Source organism: Rousettus aegyptiacus, unplaced genomic scaffold, assembly GCF_014176215.1.
Source record: "Rousettus aegyptiacus isolate mRouAeg1 unplaced genomic scaffold, mRouAeg1.p scaffold_m13_p_13, whole genome shotgun sequence".
NCBI classification, from domain to species: Eukaryota; Metazoa; Chordata; class Mammalia; order Chiroptera; family Pteropodidae; genus Rousettus; species Rousettus aegyptiacus.
In genome coordinates this window covers 223,130-243,345 of record NW_023416288.1, presented here as the reverse complement: position 1 = coordinate 243,345, position 20,216 = coordinate 223,130, and the positions used below count along the sequence as shown (strand labels likewise).

The following is a 20,216-nucleotide window of genomic DNA, read 5'->3' as shown; positions in this document are numbered from 1 at the left end:
ACACACACACACACACACACACACACACAATTATAGGCCAATATCTCTGATGAACATAGATGCAAAAATCCTCAACAAAATATTAGCAAATGGAATTCAATAAGACATTAAAAAGACCATATACCATGATAAAGTGGAATTTATTTCTGGGATGCAAGGTTGGTTCCAAATCCACAAATCAATTAATGTGATATACCACATAAACAAAATGAAAGATAAAAATCATAAAATTATATTAGTTGATTCAGAAAAAGCATTTGACAAAATCCAGCATCCACTTATGATAAGAACTCTCAAAAGTGGGAATAGAGGGACCATACCTGAACATAATAAAAATCATATACAACAAACCCACAGCTAACATTATACTCAACAAGGAAAAGCTAAAAGCACTTTCCTTATAATTGGAACAAGACAAAGGTGTCCACTTTCACCGCTTCTACTCAAGAAAATACTGAAAGTCCTAGCCATAGCAATCAGACAAGAAAAAGAAGCATGGTACTGGCATGTAAATGGACACATAGATCAATGGAACACAGTAGAGAGCCCATGCCTACATTGTCAATAAACTCTGACAAAGGAGGTAAGAATATACAATAGGATAAAAACAGCGTATTCAATAAACAGTGTTGGGAACACTGGACAGATACATACAAAAAAGTGAAACTAGACCCCTTCTTATACCATATACAAAAATAAACTCAAAATAGATTAGCCCTAAACATAAGATATGAAACCACGAAATTCCTAGAAGAAAACAAAGGCAGTAAACTCTCTGCCATTGCTCTTAGTAATATTTTTTTTCTGGCATGTTGCCTCAGGCAAGGTAAACTAAAGCAAAAATAAACAAATGGAACTACATCAAACTAAAAAGAGTTTGCACAGCAAAGAAAACCATCAACAAAACGGCAAGACAACCTACTGAATGGGGAAGGTATTCACCAATGTTATAACCAATAAGAGGTTAACATCCAAAACTTATAAAGAATTCATACAACTCAACACCAAAAAAAACTAAAATCCAATTTAAAAATGGGCAGAAGACCTGAAATGAAATTTCTCCAAAGAGGACATACAGATGGACAAAAGACATATGAAAAGATGCTCAATATCACTAATCATTAGAGAAACACAAATTAAAACCAGAATGGTCATCATCGACAAATCGAAAAACAAGTGGTGGAAAAAATATGGGGAAAAGGGAACCCTTGTGCACTGTTGATGAGATTGAAATTGATGCAGCCACTATGAAAACAAAAACAGTATGAAGGTTCCTCAAAAAATTAAAAATAGAACTACCATATACCCAGCAATTCCACTTCTGGGTATTTATCTGAAGAAATACAAAACACTAATTTAAAAAGATATATCTACCCCTATATTCACTGCAGCATTATTTACAATAGCCAAGATATGGAAGCAACCTAATTGCCCATCAATAGACCTGGAAGGTACTGCGCTAAGTGAAATAAGTTAGACAGAGAAAGACAAATACCATAAGATCTCACTTATCTGTGGAATCTAAAGAATAAAATAAACAAACAAAACAGAAACAGACTCGTAAATGCAAGGAACAAGTGGCTGGTTTGCCAGATAAAAGGGGGATTAGGGGACTGGGTGAAAAAGGTGAAGAATTTAAGAACAAACTGGTAGTTATGAAATAATCATGGGGATGTAAAGTAAAGCATAAGAAATGTAGTCAATAATACTATAATAGCATTGTATGGTGTCAGATGGTTGCTGGACTTATCATGGTGATAAGTTCTTTAGGAATATAAATTTTGAAAAACTATAGTACACACCTGAAAGTAATATAATATTGCATGTTAGCTATATTTTAATAAAAATCTTTTTAAAAAAGTCTATGCAGTTGACCCTTGAACAATGCATAGGTTAGGGGCACTGACCCCTGCACAGCTGAAAATTCATGTATAACTTTTGATGCCCCTGAAACTTAATGATAGTCATCCCTCAGTATCTGTGGGGGGATTGGTTCTAGGATCCCTGTGGGTGCTCAAGTCCCTTATATAAAATGACATAGCGCAATGCATACAGTCAGCCCTCTGAATCCATGGTTTCCTAATCACAGATTGAAAAATATTGTTTTCTATGAGCACAGTTGAAACCATGAATCAAAACCTGTGGATAGGGAGGACTATTTTACTGAAAAAAAAAAAAAATCTCCATGTAAATGGATCCACACAGTTCAAACCATGTTGTTCAAGGGTCAGCTGTGTATAATTCCATTTACATGAACTTACATGAAAGGTAAAACTATAGAATCAGAAATAGGTCAGTGGCTGCCTGGGGCTGGGGCTGGGAGAAGAGACTGACTAGAAACAGGGAGGAAGCAATTTTTTCAGGTGATGATAGTGCTCTAAAACTAGATTGAGGTAAAGTTTGCACAACTGTCTAAATATTCTCAAATTCATCAAACTCTACATATTTAAATCAGTAAATTGTATATAGCATGTAAACTATACCTCAATAAAGCTATTAAAGGGAAAAATAACTTGAACACCTCGTGTTTTCCAATCAGGGCACACTTTAGAGGACACACTTGTGGCCTTACTTCCCCTGGTACATGTCTCACCTATAATACTCTCTCTAGTCCCAGCACAAGTCACATATAACTATTTTTGAATGAAGAAAACCAAGCAATGCTGAGAGAAATGGCAAACAATATATTAGTTTATGAGTTAAACTGAATTATTAAAGGAGTTATTTTAGGAGGAGAAATGTGGAGGTAGGAGCTATTCTAACTAAAATAGATAATGCCAATAAAAATAAGCTACATTTATCATTTTCATGAAAAAATATTTTTATCACCATCTGCAAATCAACTTCCTTAAAAAGAGTTCAGGATATTTTTCAGTGTATCTCAAAATGATTTTTATGATATATTAAGACTCACTTCTACATAACTTTGATTTTGAATAAAAAAATATGTTTAACCTCACATTCACTTCCATCTTATTGAAGGCACGTAGACTCTTAAAACATAAGTCAGGCAGAGAGGATCTGTGTCATCAGTCTCAGGTGAGGGCGGATGCCCCCTTTTTTACATCTCCAATGCCTCCTCCCTATCTCCCTGTCACTTAGTGTGCTGAGCATTACAAACATTTTAAAAAGTTAATGCTACTTATTTCTATTCCACTATGCAAAAATAAGACACCGAAAGTAGATTAAAAATAAACAAATAAATAAAACCGCTCAAACTCAGACTCAGTTTCTGAGAAATCCTTTTCCTTACAGAGGAAGAGCCTGGGCCACTACCTGTTGGGGGAGGAGGTTGTCTATGTGCTGGGTGGGAACTTTGCCGAGGGCTTTCTCCACCAATTAACATCCTCAGCTCCAGGGCTGAAAATAGTCACTGGTCCTTTAGCTGCTAAAAAGGCCATAATCCCCTCTGACCACAATGTCCTCACCTATAGTTCTTCTCTTAATTATTTCCACTATCCCCATTCTTTGTTCTTTGGCCTCTCTTATCGTTATTTCCTTCTCTTTCCAGCCTGGATTCCATGGGCCACCCTTCATTTTTCTGGCTGGTCCTCTCAACTCCTTTGTCTCCTCCTGACATCATGCTTGCCTAGGAAACTGCCATTTCAGAAAAGTCTTGCCCAAACTCCCCATGTGGTACACAATAGTGCTGTAAAGTGATAAAGTAAAAAGAAGATGGGCTGTGGAGTCAGACCTTCCTTGAAATTCCAGCTTTGCCACTTAGAAGCTGCGTTGCATTGGTTATGTTAAATCAACTCTCTGTGCCTTAGTCTCCTCACCAGTAAAATGGGGCTAATTTACAGCTCCAGGGCTGTGAAGAGGTTAAGTGAGATAAATACATAATGCACACAGCAACATGCCAGGAGTTTAGGGCACCCTTAGTAAACAGTGACTTAGCCTCTATGTACCTTTCCAGCCTCCTCTCTTGTTACCTGCTCTATTACAAGCTTGATCTCCATACCTTCCACTGCTGTTCCCTCTGGCTGGAACACTCTTCCCACTCTCTACCTGATCCTTACCCTGCTCATGGTCTGGATAATGCCTCCTCATTCCTGGAGACTCAGCTAAGCCATCATCCTTTAGAACTGTGCTATCCTAAAGAGTAGCCACTAAGCACATCTGTCTATTTAGAATTAAATTACTCCAAATTAACTACAATGGAAAATCCAGTTCCTTAGTCACAGTAATGACATATCCACATGATAGAGAGGCCAAGAGGCTCTGAAGTGGAGTATAATAGTGTCTGGCATAATGTACATAAATTTATCTTTCAAATTACCTAGTCATCATAGACAGGACTTAGACACCAGAGGCTAAGACACCTGGGGAAGGTTTACAGTGTGCATTGTTCCCACACTTGATTCCTGGCAAGGTTCCATGTACATGGTAAGCACCAATAGAAACAAACTGGTGGACAGCACAGAGGCATCTGAGCAGTCCAGTGGGGTTCCAGGTTCCCAAAGGGTGAGTGATCCATTTTATTACTTGGACTGGAGTCAAGTGTACTTCGAAAGATTCCCCATGTCTTCTCCTTAAATCGCGGGTTAATAAAACTACACTGACACCCTTTTTAAAGTATCATCTTTAATAAGATTTCCTAAATCATAAAAACCATTTAAGGCCCAGGTAATGGTTCATGGTACTAAGAATCAACAAACTTGACTTTTTGCCAGATTTTCCTTAGGGCCTATTTCACAACTGCCTCCTTAGGTCTCTAACTAGACAATGGGCATAGCTCTATTTTCCTTCGTAGCTTGTCTACAGCTGGCAGATGTCTTTTGAAGAATAAAAGCTATTCTATGATTTTCTGTGTCCATTCACATTTTATTAATCAGGACATTTTCAGCAAGTTTTTTTTCTCTCACTTTCATGAATCAGACTTGAAAGACCAAAGACACTCCAAAAAATTATTTATTTTGGCACCTTCCTGCTAGGCAGAAAGACAAAAAGGCATTCCCATGAGAATTGGTGCATTCACTCCTTTTCTGTACCACTCCAAAACCCTCAATTTCTCCTTGTATTCCAGCCACAACAGTTAGGGTCCTGTTGCCTTCAGGCTTTGAGCAGCTTTGCACAGGCACCCTTGATGGTGGCCTCACCTTGCTCCTTATAAGGAATCACTTGCTCCCTGCCCCCTGCCCTAGGCATCTCTACTCCTGGTTCAGAAGTCCCAGGAATCCACTCTGTACTCAGGCATGCACAGTCCAGCATGGCCAGGAACTTAATGCTGTGTGGCCGCTCTTGACCAGTGGTAGTTCTAACACATCCCGTTTTTACCCATGGCAGACAGTTCTGAGATGTTTCACTCTCCTTGTCCTGCATTTCTGCTCCCTGAGATGACATTTCCAAACAAACTACCTATATACAAGTTTTGGTCTCTGGCTTACCTTTTGAGAGGACCCTAGGCTAAGATAAATGGGTACAGTCTTAGATTGGATTTGCAAAGTCTCACACCCTAGATTAGTGCTCCAGGAGTACAACACCCATGACTGGCCCCTTGGGGTACACATCACCCCTACACAGGACTCCTCAGCTGTTCTGATTTTTCTCTTTTTCCCAAGGCTAACAGGGGAAATGGGAACAGTTATTCCCTGTGTACTTATGGCCCAGCCTTGTGTTAGTTTTCTTATAATCCACTTTATACAATTAGAAAATAGGTTCACAAAGAGGCCATATCTGTATTCAAATCCCATAATCTTTCCATAGCATGCTAAGAGTAGACAAGTCCTTATTACTGCAAGTCTTGGGCATCCCATTCTTCCACATTTATTCCTGAAGATCTGCAGGACAAGCTTTATATAAGACATACATCTCTAGATGTGCTGGGTCATGTTTTCTTAGGACCCTGCATTTGGTTTTTTGGCACTGCCTCGGGAAGCACAAAATGTCCCAGTGCTCATAATGACCCTCACAATGTAAATAGTCTTTCTATTTCATTACCTAGAATTTTTTCCTTTTTTCTTCTTTTGGGCCACATTCTTCCACTGTGAAGCTTCTTGGCTTAGCTTTTTATTCTCCTTTGCCTCACTGGAAATGTAACTATAGACTCACTGGATGGAGATTCATTTGTTCTTTGCAGAAATGCATAGGTTATAGCTTGCAGGGGGCATTTCTCAGACATCTTCTCCTCAAGCTTCGCTTCCAACTTGATGTGGGGGCATACACTGGAAGGAAGGTGAACATAACACAGTCCTAGAGACCACTGAAACAACTCGCACTTCTAAGGTGCTAAGTTAGAGTAAGTACCTCTTCTCTATGGCCCCCTCAGGAATTATCTTGATGCCCTGTGGCAGCAAACTCCAAATTTCCCCCCGACTCTAGACTCCAGGAGGAATAATCAAATCACTATTTTATTTGTTTGCCTCATTTTACTCTGTTCATTCAACATCTTCACAGAAGAGAATTTCATTACTTTTTTTTTTTTTTTGGTGGAAATGAGAAGTGATGTTTTTTCTCTCCCAGTGTGCAGACAAGAATAACACTAACTCCAAAGGTCTGAAAGAAAGAAATCCTCTGTACGTGAATGACACAATAGTTTGGCCTCTTCACTAAAAGGTGCAAAGTGGCAGAGGAGCCAATTGTAGTTTACTGCCCTAACTGAGCTTCCTCATCAAGCAGTGCAGAAATAAGTTTTCCTGGTGCCCATTTCCTGCCAGCACCATCTGGCAGGTGTTAGCATTTCCCAGCCATGAACTGGGATGTGTAATTGCCTCATATCATGAGGGGTTTCTCTGAATCCCTTACCCCTGCCATGAGCACAACTGTCACACAGAAATCACTTAGGAAACTAGAAGTCATTCATCTCCATGAATGACCCACTCCACAGAGCTCAGCTCCTGAGCCATGGGATGACTTAATCAGAAAAGCTCATTTTCATGGTGGGTGGGTACCAACAGTGAGGAACACATGTTAGGCAGCTGAAAGTGACCTGGGCCAGGGCTCATATTAGCTCAGCAGCCCAAAGAATTCTTGAACTTTATTTATTTATAATCTGTGCAGGTCTTCCCTGATATAGTCTTTCCATATTGCATTGCCTCCTATTTCTAAAACATACCATATTATTATTGATATATTTAATGCTATGTCTATGAAAATATAATATAGCTTAGCATCTTCTTTTTTATTTCGTGTTTAAAGCTCTTTTTTCATTTATCTAGGAAGACATATTTAATGCTACATTAGTTCATTTCTAATTATGCTTATATTCTCTGCAAATTGGTATCTATGTCTATATCTATATCTATATCTATATCTATAATCTATGTTTGATTTAAAAAGATAACACACAACTTGGAACCAAGGAAATCACAAGGAACTTAAGGTCATTAGGTCTCACCAAAACTGGGATTATTCTTCTACTTTTACTTGAAATGATCACTCCAAAAATGATTCAACAACCGTAACAAACTGAAATTTCAGAGACATAGTCAAGCTCCATAATGAATAAAACCACATTTAACCATAACTGGCATCAATTGTTTATATAGAGACTGTCTTTATTAGCCTCCTAATGGCAACTCACTGTTTCTTATGGCCTTCTCCAGAGTTCGGAAAAAAACAAAAACCACTTCTCTGTTCCTGTAACAATCACGTATTAACTCTCTTTCTCTGGATTGTCCTCTCTTAATGAGAAATCAGAGTTTGTTTCTAGTCTGATTAATTGGACCACACCATCATTCAGTTTCTAGGTTTTTAATTCTATGGCTTTGGTGGTGGTGGTGGGGGCATGGGGTAGAAAAGTTATTTTCTCTCTCCAGGCAAGGTATAATGAAAAAGCAATGATCTCAACACCTCCCCTTCCTTCCAACAATAGATAGAAAATGAGGGTCTCCTACCAGATAGGTAGTGAACGATGATCTTATATTTGCTCAAGAGGGGCTGAGACATCTGGGCCTAAAACTCCATCAAGTGTTTCCAGGGCAAATGATGGCCCCTGTGTAACCTCCAACATTGATGATTCATTTCAGCTCCACCTTCTGAAAGATATTCAGAGCTGAACGTGTAGCAGCCATGGCTCATACAGGGCTTCAGGGGATACAGCTGCATTTAGAAAGTAACCTGTGTGACAATACCCATAGCATACCCCGGACTGTCCCTTCCTTTATTATCTATGGAACTCTGTTTTGCACAGTTCTCCTGGATCCTGTAGTCAACCAGATACAAGCTAATGGAACATCCTTACACCTGGTGGAAATTCTCGCCAGTGTCCTCACCCTTGAGTCAGTGGTGATGGCAGGTTACCTTGCAGATGGATCCCAATGTCATTCTGTGAGACACAGATCATTTCACAGCACATCTCTGTTGAGACCTATCCCAATTTGACTTTCACAGCACATCTCTGTTGAGACCTATTCCAATCTGACCGAGTTTAGCTGGTAGATAGTCCTCATCTTTCCCTATTACCTCCTGGGAAACAGATTCACACCTGACCTCTATTTTATACTTTGCAAATTGTGTAATTTGCAGAATTTGGCTTCCTTCTGAAAATTCTTCATGTCAAAAATGCTCATTTTAAACTGTTCCTTCCCTATAATAGTCAACATTTACTGAGCATTTACTACGTGCCAGGCTCTGCTTGTACTAAGAAATTCACACATAGTACCTTATTTGATCTTTGCAGAAGTTGCCTTAGTTAGGTATTATAATTAACAGATAAAGCCTTCTTAATGTAAAGTTTCACAGATGCTTAACAGAGTTCACAAAAAAATACAAGATTCTTCAAGAGTTAACTGACACATCTGTACTCTGATCAGAACAGTTCTCTTTGATCCATGCCTTTTCTTTTTAACTCATGCCATTCTTATTTGCAGTATATTTTACACTAAAATACACCATTGATGTTTAGCCACTGAAAGCCTACTTGTTAGAGAAGAAAACTAGTGAATAACAAAAAGAGTGGTCATGAAAGTGCTAGATTAATATTCAGCATTTTGGATAGTTCTGAATTGTTTAAATCATTTGAAATATTCTTTTTTCATGCATATATCTAATCTGGTTGTCATTGTTTGTCTTTAAATGTTCCATTTTTTAATTGTTAACATCATGCATGTTTTAAAATATTTTCTCTTATGTATGAGAAGTGCTATTTCAATGTTCTTTGTAAGGTTTTTCCACATCATTGTTTTCAATGGGGCTTTATGATTCTCAAACCTACTGAATCATCATAAACATCTATGGAAAGGAAGCAAATAGGTTTAGACTCCCAGGCCACCATGAGCCAATTGGCAGTGGCTTCATGGATGGCTAAGTGGAGAAGCCAGAGGCTGTAGTATGGTGTCATCAGGTAGAAGGTCAGAATGGATCAGCCATGGCTGCCATGGGCATGAATGGGGGCAATGGCAGCGCCAGCGTCACATGTTGGCCAACCTCAATTAATAACAAAGAAAAAATCTCTTTGGCTGCTTGTGAAGAACAAAATCGCGAAGACCTCTATATATCTTTTATTATTATCTCTCTTAGGTGAAGTCCTTTTTATCTCTTCCATCATTTTATATGCCAAAACAGAAAAACTGACAGTTCAGGCCTTCACCTGAATGGAATGTAAAAATCCTTTAGCATTCTTTCTAGTGAGTTAATAGCTAACAGAAAGGTTACATGCTAGCTCCCCTATTCAGAATGGCATGGCTTCAACTTAACTATTTTGGTTGAAGTATACAAAAGACATTTCTATACAGTCTCGCAGGATCATTTCTTAAAGGCATGTCCACACTAGGAAGGCAGATATGAAGAAGTGTTCCTTCGTATCACTTATAACAATGTAGACTTCGGCATCCTGGCATAGTGAGGCCTGGGTATGTTGGCTAAAATGAGTTGTTATTGTGGCATGAAGCTTATGGCTACTCATCTCCAAGAGTAACCAGTTATTGCATATGGCATGTTCTCTAGGTAAATTTAGATAATGTTTTTCTTGAGAATCTGAGCTAAGAGAGAAAAGTCCAAATCAGAGCAAGCATCCTTTTTGTCCCTAGGTGGACAAAGCCTTCATGAAAAGATAATCTCCTATAATTTTTTGAGAAATATCAATTATTCTTTGTAACTTACACCACCTTATGTATTTAGAGTTGGATGCCCTACTATTTCATGCCATGCTCTATCCATATTCTACACTTCATGCTATGTTATCTCTAAACCCACCATCTACTTGGGATCACATACAGATAAAAAAAAAGCTATCATCATTATTTGTCTTTTAATGGTCATTCCTGCCAATAAATGTAAAGAGTTTGGGATTTTTTCTCACTCACAAGCTAACAAATTATTTTCCTACAGTAGAAGACACAAGACTCCTGGGCCAGAGACAACAACTTTATTACATACAGCAATAGCAATAGTCAAAGTATCCAGAATATCAGCAGTTTCTTGCCCTGGTTCCAAGGTTCCAACTCTTACACAGTGAAAAGAGGAGGGCCAGATGTCACTTGTACACACAGCAGAATGAATTCTACAAGAACTCTGAGCTTAGGGAACTCGAATCTTTTATAATGGGCAGTAAGTACACCTGTCCTGTGCTCTAGAGTAGCAGTCTCCAACCTTTTTGACACCAGGGACCAGTACTCCTTTGAGAATCTAATACCTAATGATCTGAGGTAGAGCTGAGGTGGTGAGGCTGGGGAGTGGCTGCAAATACACATGAAATTTCCCTCACTCTCTGTCCGCCACTCACCTCCTGCTACACGGCACGGTTCCTAACGAGTCACGGACCATACCAATCTGTGGCCGGGGGACGGGGACCCCTGTTCTAGAGGTAAACCCTTCCTCTGCCTTCCGAGGCTGTTAACTGTACTAATATCACCCAAAAAAGAGTTTGCAACAAAGGGTAACCAGTGCCTCTGCTTGCAAGGTGTAGAGAAATTTCTCCTGGCAATCTTTTAATTTGGCTGCTGCTTGCAATGACAGAAAGGCACGCTATGTGGCCATGCAATATAGCAACATTCTTTCAACAGGCAATCATATGCTTTCATTCAAGGCTCTTGGCTTTGGTCCTGAAAATCCCATGGCTTCCAAAGAGAATGTAAATGTAAACAATGACTTTTGATCACATTTATCTATATAAAGGCATTCTACTTTAAAAGAAACATTTTCATTTCTTAATACTTAATTATTTGAATTGGAACACTGCATTTAAAGTTTAGCTTATTTGGGTTCTTTCTAAGAAACAGAAAGATACTTACATGTATATATAATCTCAGACAGTATAAGAACAGAGCTCATCAAAGGAGAAAGCTAATTTCAATCCAGTGGCCCTCTTTCTACAAATTAATTCAAAACTTGAGGGTAAAATAGGAAAGAATCTATTTATTCATTCAGAGATACAACCTGTTTCTTCCATGCTATAACATTACTTTCCTGAGGGCACTTATTATGTTGATACAAAGAATTCACTTTAGCAAAAATATTCCCATTAACCAGAATTCTGTACAGATAATTAAATTCCTGCTTATCTCACACAGCTGCTCCAGTCTTATGGAATACATTAGTGCACACTGTAGTTTTTTTTTAATTGAACCTTGCATTTTTTAGTCATTTTTACATGAAAAGCTTGAATAAGTAAAATTAATTTAGAATGCATTTCTTCACTTTTTAAATTAGAATATTTTTGTTTACTGTTTATATTATTAAAGTGTAAATGCCTTTCCCATAAGGGATAGGGGATGATATTGTCTTCAAAAAAAAGTCCTTTTAATGAATAAAGAAACATGTTAGACTTTGTAGAATCACCATGAGTGGAATTTAAAATGGCATTAGAAATAAATCTTAGCAGAAAGCTCTGAGTTTCCCCACACACAAGAAAAAGAAGCATTGAATTTTACAAGAGGGGATCCTGATGATGGCCTGGCATGTTTGCGTGCAGTCCTCTGAAAAGTCTATGTAAAAAACTCATTCGTAAGTGAGGGCAAGAAACTAAAGGTGTTGTTTCTAAGTGGCACATAAACCAAGACAGCAATTGTGCAGAGATGGCTGGCATCGCTTTGGCCTGATAAAAGCACAAACCCATGAAGTTGCCATGTTTCTGAAAGTGCCAAAAGATGCCATTGCCTGAGGGTGCTGATGGACATAATTTCCCACCATCTCCTTGGTTGTTTAAGAACAACAACAACAACAAAAAGACAAGAGGGAGAGAAGAGGAAACACAATGAGGAAGTCCTTCACTTTTAAAATATATAACCACATCAGCCATAAGACTGTCCTCAGCGCATGTGTTAATTAAGTAAAAATGCTAGGAGTTAGAAACCCACTGATGAAGCAGCCTGGTGAACTTGGACATATATCAGATCCAGCTCATAATGGCTCATCCAGTACTTGAAACAATCTAGAGGCAACTTCCTTTATTATGTCTTAAGTATATGCAGTGCTTTGTGGCAGCCACTTCTCTACTAGTTTATAAATATTAATTTATTTTAATCTTTATAACAACCTTTTGAAATCATAATATTATTATCTCTATAGATGAGGAAAAAGAGGTGCAAGAGTATAAGCAACTTGCCCAATGTCACACAACTACTGAGTGGCAAAACTCAGGTAATTTGCTTTGGAGTAGGGCTGAGATTAGGGTGAGGTGAATGAAGCACCAGCCATAGGTACAAAATTTAAGGAGGCACTGAAAAACTCAGTAATCAAGACAATAAATAAATAAATAAATAAATAAATAGATTTATCTTTCTCTGTCTGACTTAAATACCTTAAATAGGTCCATCTAATGCAATATTTGAGAAAACTAATTAAAAATACCCATTTTAACAAATAACAAAAAATTAAATAAATCAATATTACTGATTTTCCCATTAATTTAGAGTCTGTGTTTTAACTACTATGATCTACAATCTTCTTTTCATTTTTATTTTATTTTTTTAAGTTTATTTATTTATTTTTTATTTTATTTTTTATTTCAGGCAAGGCAACCCTTGGTTGACCTCACAGATTGCAAGGACCTTGTCAGCTTACAATCTCTTATTTTTAAATTTTTTTAGTTTTTACACCTAGAGCACCTGGTCTTCCTAGGTGGTCTCCCATCCAAGTACTAACCAGGCCGAACTCTGTTTAGCTTCCAAGATCAGATGAGATCAGGCTTGTTCAGGGTAGTATAGCTGTAGACTATAATCTTTTTAAACATCTCTCTTTTCTTCATAGCTATGATTTCCGTTTGTAATTGTACAGATGTAGTATGCTTATTTGGCTAGTGTCCCTCTGTCCTTTAGAAGATGGTAAACTCTGTGAGAGTGGGGGCCTGCCTGTTCTGGGTCACCATTTCATCCCAGACAGGCTGAAGGAAGGATCTAACTGGGAGATGGGAGTGTGTAATGGGGAGCTTGTCTAGATGTCATGGAAGGGATATGCCTCCCACAGGTTACACACTCAAACATGATACAATTACATATTTGACAGGAGGAACTCATTGAAAAGATAATGAATAAAAAGCTAGGCAAAATTGTAATGAGTAATAATATACTCTAGGTAAATAATCAAAGGCCTATATGCCCAAATCGTGAAAGAAACTGAGCTGAAAATAAACTGGGCTGAAAGCAAAGTAGAATTTTTATTAAAATTAAAAATGTGACCTAGATGCTATTTCATCTTACATCTACAGGATCCAGCCTTTATCACCATAGCACTTGGAAGAGAAGAAAGGAATAAATAAAATTTTGTAGCCATAAGATTTTGCATGTGCTGGAAATTTTAGCAAAGTTTCCTGATATGACAACAATACTTTACTTACTCCATTATTTGATTTACATCTGAAAGATAGACTTTTTTTTTTTTTACTGTTTGTCAATGTTCAAAATGTTTCAGCGAAAAAGCTTCCCTTTTCTTACAACCTATCATGAGCTTGGAAAATAATAGTTTTCTCTATTTCATAAATCTTCATTATTTTTATTTTGTAAGAAGGTTTTCAGTTGGTTACTTGAAGGACTGTCATAAGGGAAAAGGCAGCAAGATAGGAAGAGCAATAGTTTGAGACTCAAAAATAGTTCAATAGAAAATCCAACCACTTGCCTTTCTTGAATTCTGAGGTTAGAGCTGGCCTTCAGAGCCTGCTGTAAGAACACTCTTTGGTGATGCTCTTACATGGTTTCGTAGTCAGAAAGACCAAACACCCCCTTTTCAAGGCTCCCTTCATGTAGAGGCTGGCACCTTAATAATTCAACATTGGCAACAGGTTAAATATCAGGGTTACATAGTTAATCTTAAATTTAAGAACTTCTGCTATTGAAACTTTAAACAGAAAATTTAGCATATTAACAGACTTATTGTTTAAGATAATATGAGCATCTCTGAACACACATGTAATATCTATACTAATTCAAGATCAGACATTTCTACACCTATATTCATAGCAGCACTATTCATAAGAGCCAAAAGGTGGAAGCAGTGCAAGTGTCCATCAATGGATAAATGGATAAACAAAATGGGTATATATACATACAATGAAATATTATTCGGTCTTAAAAAGGAAGGAAATACAGACAAATGATGATATTATGACATGGATGTATCTTAACAGACATTATGCTAAGTGAAACAGGTCAGTCATAAAAGGACAAATGCTCTATGATTCCACTTATACAAGGTACCTAGAGTAGCCAAATTCTTGGAGACAGAAAGTAGAGTGGTAGTTGCCAGGGGCTGGGAGGAGGGAGGAACAGAGAGTTGTGTTTAATGGGTACAGAGTTTTGGTTGAAGATGAAAAAGTTCTGGTGATGGATGGTATTGGTGGTTGCACAACAATATACATAATGCCACAAAACTGTATACTTAAAAATGGTTAAAATGGTAAGTTTCATGTTACGTATATTTTACTATTATTAAAAAAACAAGCAGCTGCCAGAAAGAATTTTTAAATATTAATCATTTGAAATGTAATATGAAACACATACTTAAAAAGATTAAAATCTACATACTTTGATTAACAGGCAGATATGCTAAAAAAGAGGTTCTCAAAAGAAAAAAAATTCTCCTGCCAAAACATGATGGATAGCATTCATTCAAGACACACTCCTGAACAATGACCTCTCTTTCTCTTCCATTTAAGAACATATTTCAGAACCTAAGAAAGTAAAAGGGACATTATCATAGGATAACCTAAAATAACCACTCATTTAATTTTTAATTAAATAACTTACAAACTCTGGTACTTTATTACTGGTAAAACTTCTTATGAGACACCTCACACTGGTCTTGGAATACCAGTGAGCTGAAAACTGCTGGTCTAAAATCATACTGAGCATAAGCTAGCAAGCAAAAGTGAGCATGGATAAACATGAATCACTTTAGAGTGTTCAGACACTAGCTGAACTAGTGAATTGATTTTATTCCCTCAAGTAAGAATTATGGCAAAAAAAGAAAATGCTAAAAATGTCTTGGTGCTAATTTTAACTATGGAAATCTCATTTCCAGCACTAAATCTACAATTCTGATCTTATCAATCATCTCAGAGCAGAGTAACATAAAATTACTTGAGAAGACATTTATGGACTCGTGAACATTTTCTTGAAAAGTTCAGCACCATTTTAAAAGTACTGTAATGGCCTTTTATAAAATCTAATGGGAACGAGAGGTATATGTTGAATAGAATTCTTTTACTCACATTCCAATTTGTGTAAGAGATAAAAATCCACATTATCTGCCATTAATTCTAACAAAACAACAGCTACTATTGGTGGGGCAACTGCTATGTGTTCCACGTACATCCTCAAAGAATGGGTTAGGACAAGTTCAGTTATCCAAAAATCCTGAAAATTCAAGTTTTGGTGACAACTCTGATCTGTTTATAAACTTATTCAAACTAAGTGTGACTATTTGCACACTTTACTACAGAATTGCTAACGTGTTATATTAGAGGATGCTGCCCCAGACTCCCCCTGGGGCTGTTATGTAACATTTGTATTTGCACTGATGGACTATTACTCAGCCATAAGAAAAGATAAAATATTGCCATTTGCAACAACATGGATGGATCTTGAGAATATCATGCTAAGTGAAATAAATCAGACAGAAAAACTTGAGAACCATCTGTGGGATATAAAACTGAAAGTAACAACCAACCAAGACAAACAAAAACTCATAGACACAAGACAACGGTTTAGTGATTACCAGAGGGAAAGTAGGGGAGGGAGATAAGTAAGGGCAAAGGGAGTCAACTATACAGTGACAGAAAGAAATTTAATTTTGGGCTGTGAACATGCAATGCAATATACATATGACATATTATTGAAGTGTACACTTGAAACCTACTTAATTTTATTAACCAATGTCACCACAATAAATTTAATAAAAATAAAATAAATAAAAATTCTTTAAAAATTCTGAATTCTAAAACTCATCTGATCCCAAGTTTCTAGAAAAGGAATCATGAACTTGCATTCTTATTTTACAGATGAAGAAACTGAGGCTCAGCGAGTGGTGGTATCTTGCCAAAGCCTATATCAAGTAAGAGGCAGAGATATTGAAAGAGAGCTGTCTGATTAAAGCTTATCTGCTTTCCATTATACCAGACATAGGGAAATAACCATCTGAATAAAAAGGGTAAAGTAAGAGATTAGATAATCTGGATGGTGTTCATCTGGGTGGGCTTCCTGGCATAAGTATAGCATGGCTAAAAATGTTGGACAGACACTGATTACTTGAGTGAGATGGTGGTAGGATTTTCTCTGAGATCAATCATAGTTTTTATCAATTTTCTTTTCTTTTTTTAATTTCCTATCTTGATGAAAAAATATGAAAAATCTCCACACTCACAAATCAAATAGAACCCTGGCTTATTTTTCACAATTGCTATAGTTTGCTTCATATGCTTTTAAACACTTATGTTCTTAAAATATAAAAAATATATTGCATATATATGTAAATATAAAAAAAATATTTTTTCATTTTGGGAATTTGGGGGTGGGGAAGACTTATGCTCTTCCCCACAGAGAGATTTTTGCACCACCATTTTTATGCTTCCTAAAGGAGATGAGTTTTATTTGTAATTTGGCAGTGGGATACTCTGAACACCAAGACAGAATGAACACTGGCCTCTCACAATTTCAGCTGCATACTGTTAGCTTCAGCAGCAACAGTGGCAACATTTACTACCGAAACCAAAAGTCTTAGGTCTCTCCAGGTAATTTTTAATATCCAAACAACTTAATAGTAAATATAATGTTAAAAGATCAGGGTAAAAAGACACTAGTGGAACCCCCTGAGGGCTGGCCTCCTCACAACTGCAGTAGATTCAGCATTATCTTTCCTTTGGTAGCTCAAAAGAAAATTATTCTTTTCATTGGGCTATTAAGCACTGAAGCTCCAGGAATTCTGGTTCCTTTCACCAGAATTAAAGGCACTCTGCAAAATGCAGGAAGAGGCCAGAGCTTCTCATGTGAGGAAGAAATGAGACATTTGACATGTGGCATTAAAGCCTTTCTTTTTTTGCCTAGGAGAATTAGTGGGATGCTAAGAGCTACTCTGGCATATCCAGCATGCTAGGCAGTTGTGCTATGACTACCTTTTAAACATAACTACTGAAATCACAGAATGGTAAGCGTTGAAATGGAGCCCTCCACTGAATAACAAATGCATACAACTCTATATCTCAACTTCATATTTTTCATTGAACTCTCTCAAAAAATTATGATGAGGTTAACCTAGAACTCTTTTCATGCTACTTAAAATAGTCTGAGCCTTATCCATTTTTAACTGGATTGATGAGAATAACAATATCATATTTTACATAATGAAATAAAGAATCTGGCAATACAGCTAGCAATTGTTATAAAGACACACATGCTACCTTAATATGATTTCTTAAATATTTAATAAGCTGTGTTTTAGTCTGGTCTGTATGCTCACTAATATTAGGTCAAAAAAAGGTAAAATAATGAATTATCTTCCTCATGAAGACAGGGGAGGTAGACTGGGAAGCAATGGGCCTATTATGCTAAAAGCTCTTAAAATGGAGACATTAACATTTAAAAATTAAATGATGAAAAACTTGTCCTTCTAAAATCCCAACAGTCTTTAGAAATGGGTTCTTTGCTAAAGGAAATTAAACAATTTGCTGTCTTTTCTTTGGTGTAACACAATAAATATAATTATTTCATGAACTTAAACTATTTTAGATAAATTACTCTAAAAGATAGCATGTTTCCATTTTAAAATATGTGAGAAAAATTATAAAAATGCAAAGCTACTTTTTCCAATTAACCTGATGAAATGAACAAAATTAAGCAAACACTCGCTTAAATTAAGCAATTTCCTCATGTCTTGATTATATACTTGTTTACATATATTAATTTTATATGTGATAATAACCTAGCTACTCATTGTATAAATACCTTTATTTCTATTTTAATATTTTATTTTTTATTCCATACATGGTGGGCAATAAAAAAATGAATGATGAGAGTTCTCAAGGAGCTTTGAATATTAGTAGGGGAGATGAAACAGGAGGCTGTACCATAAATAACTGTAATGAAAAGTATAAAGAATGGTGCAACAGGCTGTGAGAGTTCAGAGAAAGGCAAGTTATCTTGGGATTATGAATCAAAAAGGTTTCGTGGGATAGGAAGTATCTGAATTGGGTCTTGTATAATTTGAAAAGATGCTAGAGGTGTCCAGTTGGCTGCGCTGGGACTGAAGGAGAGGTTATAATCCGCCCACCAGAAAATGCAGGTAAAAGAGTCTAGTGGCAGTTGCGAGGTAGGAGTGGGGATGTCTCTAGAGAACTCAGGAAAGGCTGCTGGCTTGGGGGTTGCTCTGTCCATACTAGCAGGATGGAACTAGGGAAGGGGAAAAGCTTTGGCTTTGAATAAAGATGGCAGTTTTTATGAATAAACTAACCTGGACATAATAATGACAAAACCAAGACTGTTTTGAGGATTTAAGTGTCTGAAAGACTTTTGATTAAATGCAAGTGAGTGGACAAATCTGGACATTTCTTCCAGGAGAAGAATTGATCCCACAGAGCAGCAGTACAGGTGTAGCCATGGGAAAATAAAGTTGCTGTGTCACTGCAGTCTTTCTTCTTTGACATTAATTTTTATATAAATCTGAAATATCTTAAATAACAATAGAATATATTCCAGCAGCCATGTATGATAATTTACTTTGTGTTTTTAAGTACACCTAGGTCTTCATAAAGAGTGGATATATAAACAAATTTAGTAGTGTAACAAGATGCAGTATAAAGAACAAAAGATGTTACTACAATGTTTCTAATGAAATTACCAAAATGATAATTATTTTTAACACAGAGGTTAGCAGGAAATCAGTTCTCCCATGAAACCCAAGCTAGAGTACTTTACTAAGGTCTGGGATAAACTGATTGATACCTGAGTGCTTTTTGCTCATTCTCTTTCTTTTCTCTTTAAATAAAGAAACCTTTTTATAAATTGTTTTCTGGAGACATAATTATTAGAAATATATAACACTTGAACAGTAGCATTCACCAACATATTTTTATTAGTAATTTCTGTTTAGTTGAAATTTAATAAGAAGAAAGCTAACATGAGGCTTTAATACCATTAGTGGCATTAATGTACCTCAATATTTCAGTATAAAATCAAATGTATTATCTACCAAGTTAGACAAAAAAATTTTATTAATCCAAGATTTTGCTGTTTGTTAGTAACTGGCCAGAGCAACACATTTATAGAAGAGATTGGTATTTTTCTCCTGGCAGAGATAAGAGCTCTGTCAATAATTCTTTCAACATTCTTCTCTCATGGGTTGGGAGCAGAGGGGAGAAGGAGAAAGAGGGACAAGGAGAGAATATATTTCAGTTAAAACCAAATTTCTGCTTTACAATGATACACAGATTTCAATGTAGGAAAAATGAGTCATCACTAGCAAAAGATGTGAGCTTCAAAAGCTAATCAGCTTGAAAAACAAGCTGGGGAGGAGAGGAGAGGCGAGTGAGTCACAAAGTCATTATCTGGGCAAAACTAGCTTGAATCAGAGGGGAAAAAATGGTATATTAAAGAAGTAAAGTTCGTGTGCAGTTACAAACCGTTAAGAATAGGTGAGGCCAGGGATACTGTGAGGCCTCTAATATGGGGGCCCTCCTTCAGTACCATCCACCTAGACACCCTAATAGCTCTAACTAAGCTTCCTGCCTCCAGCATCAGCACCCTCCAGTCGTTCTCCACATGGCTTCCAGAGCATCTTTACAAAATCTTGATTACTTGACTCCTCTGCTCAGGTCCCCAGAGTTACAGGTTAATATCCAGACTGTATTTGTG

The 20,216-nt window shown here is 36.9% G+C and overlaps 1 protein-coding gene and 1 pseudogene across 38 annotated transcripts in view; both read right to left on the bottom strand.

The window, feature by feature from the left end:
- NRCAM (neuronal cell adhesion molecule) overlaps positions 1-20,216 on the bottom strand; it is a 252,687-nt gene that overhangs the window by 83,681 nt on the left and 148,790 nt on the right. The window lies entirely within an intron of this gene.
- LOC118611061 lies at positions 12,975-13,093 on the bottom strand (annotated as a pseudogene).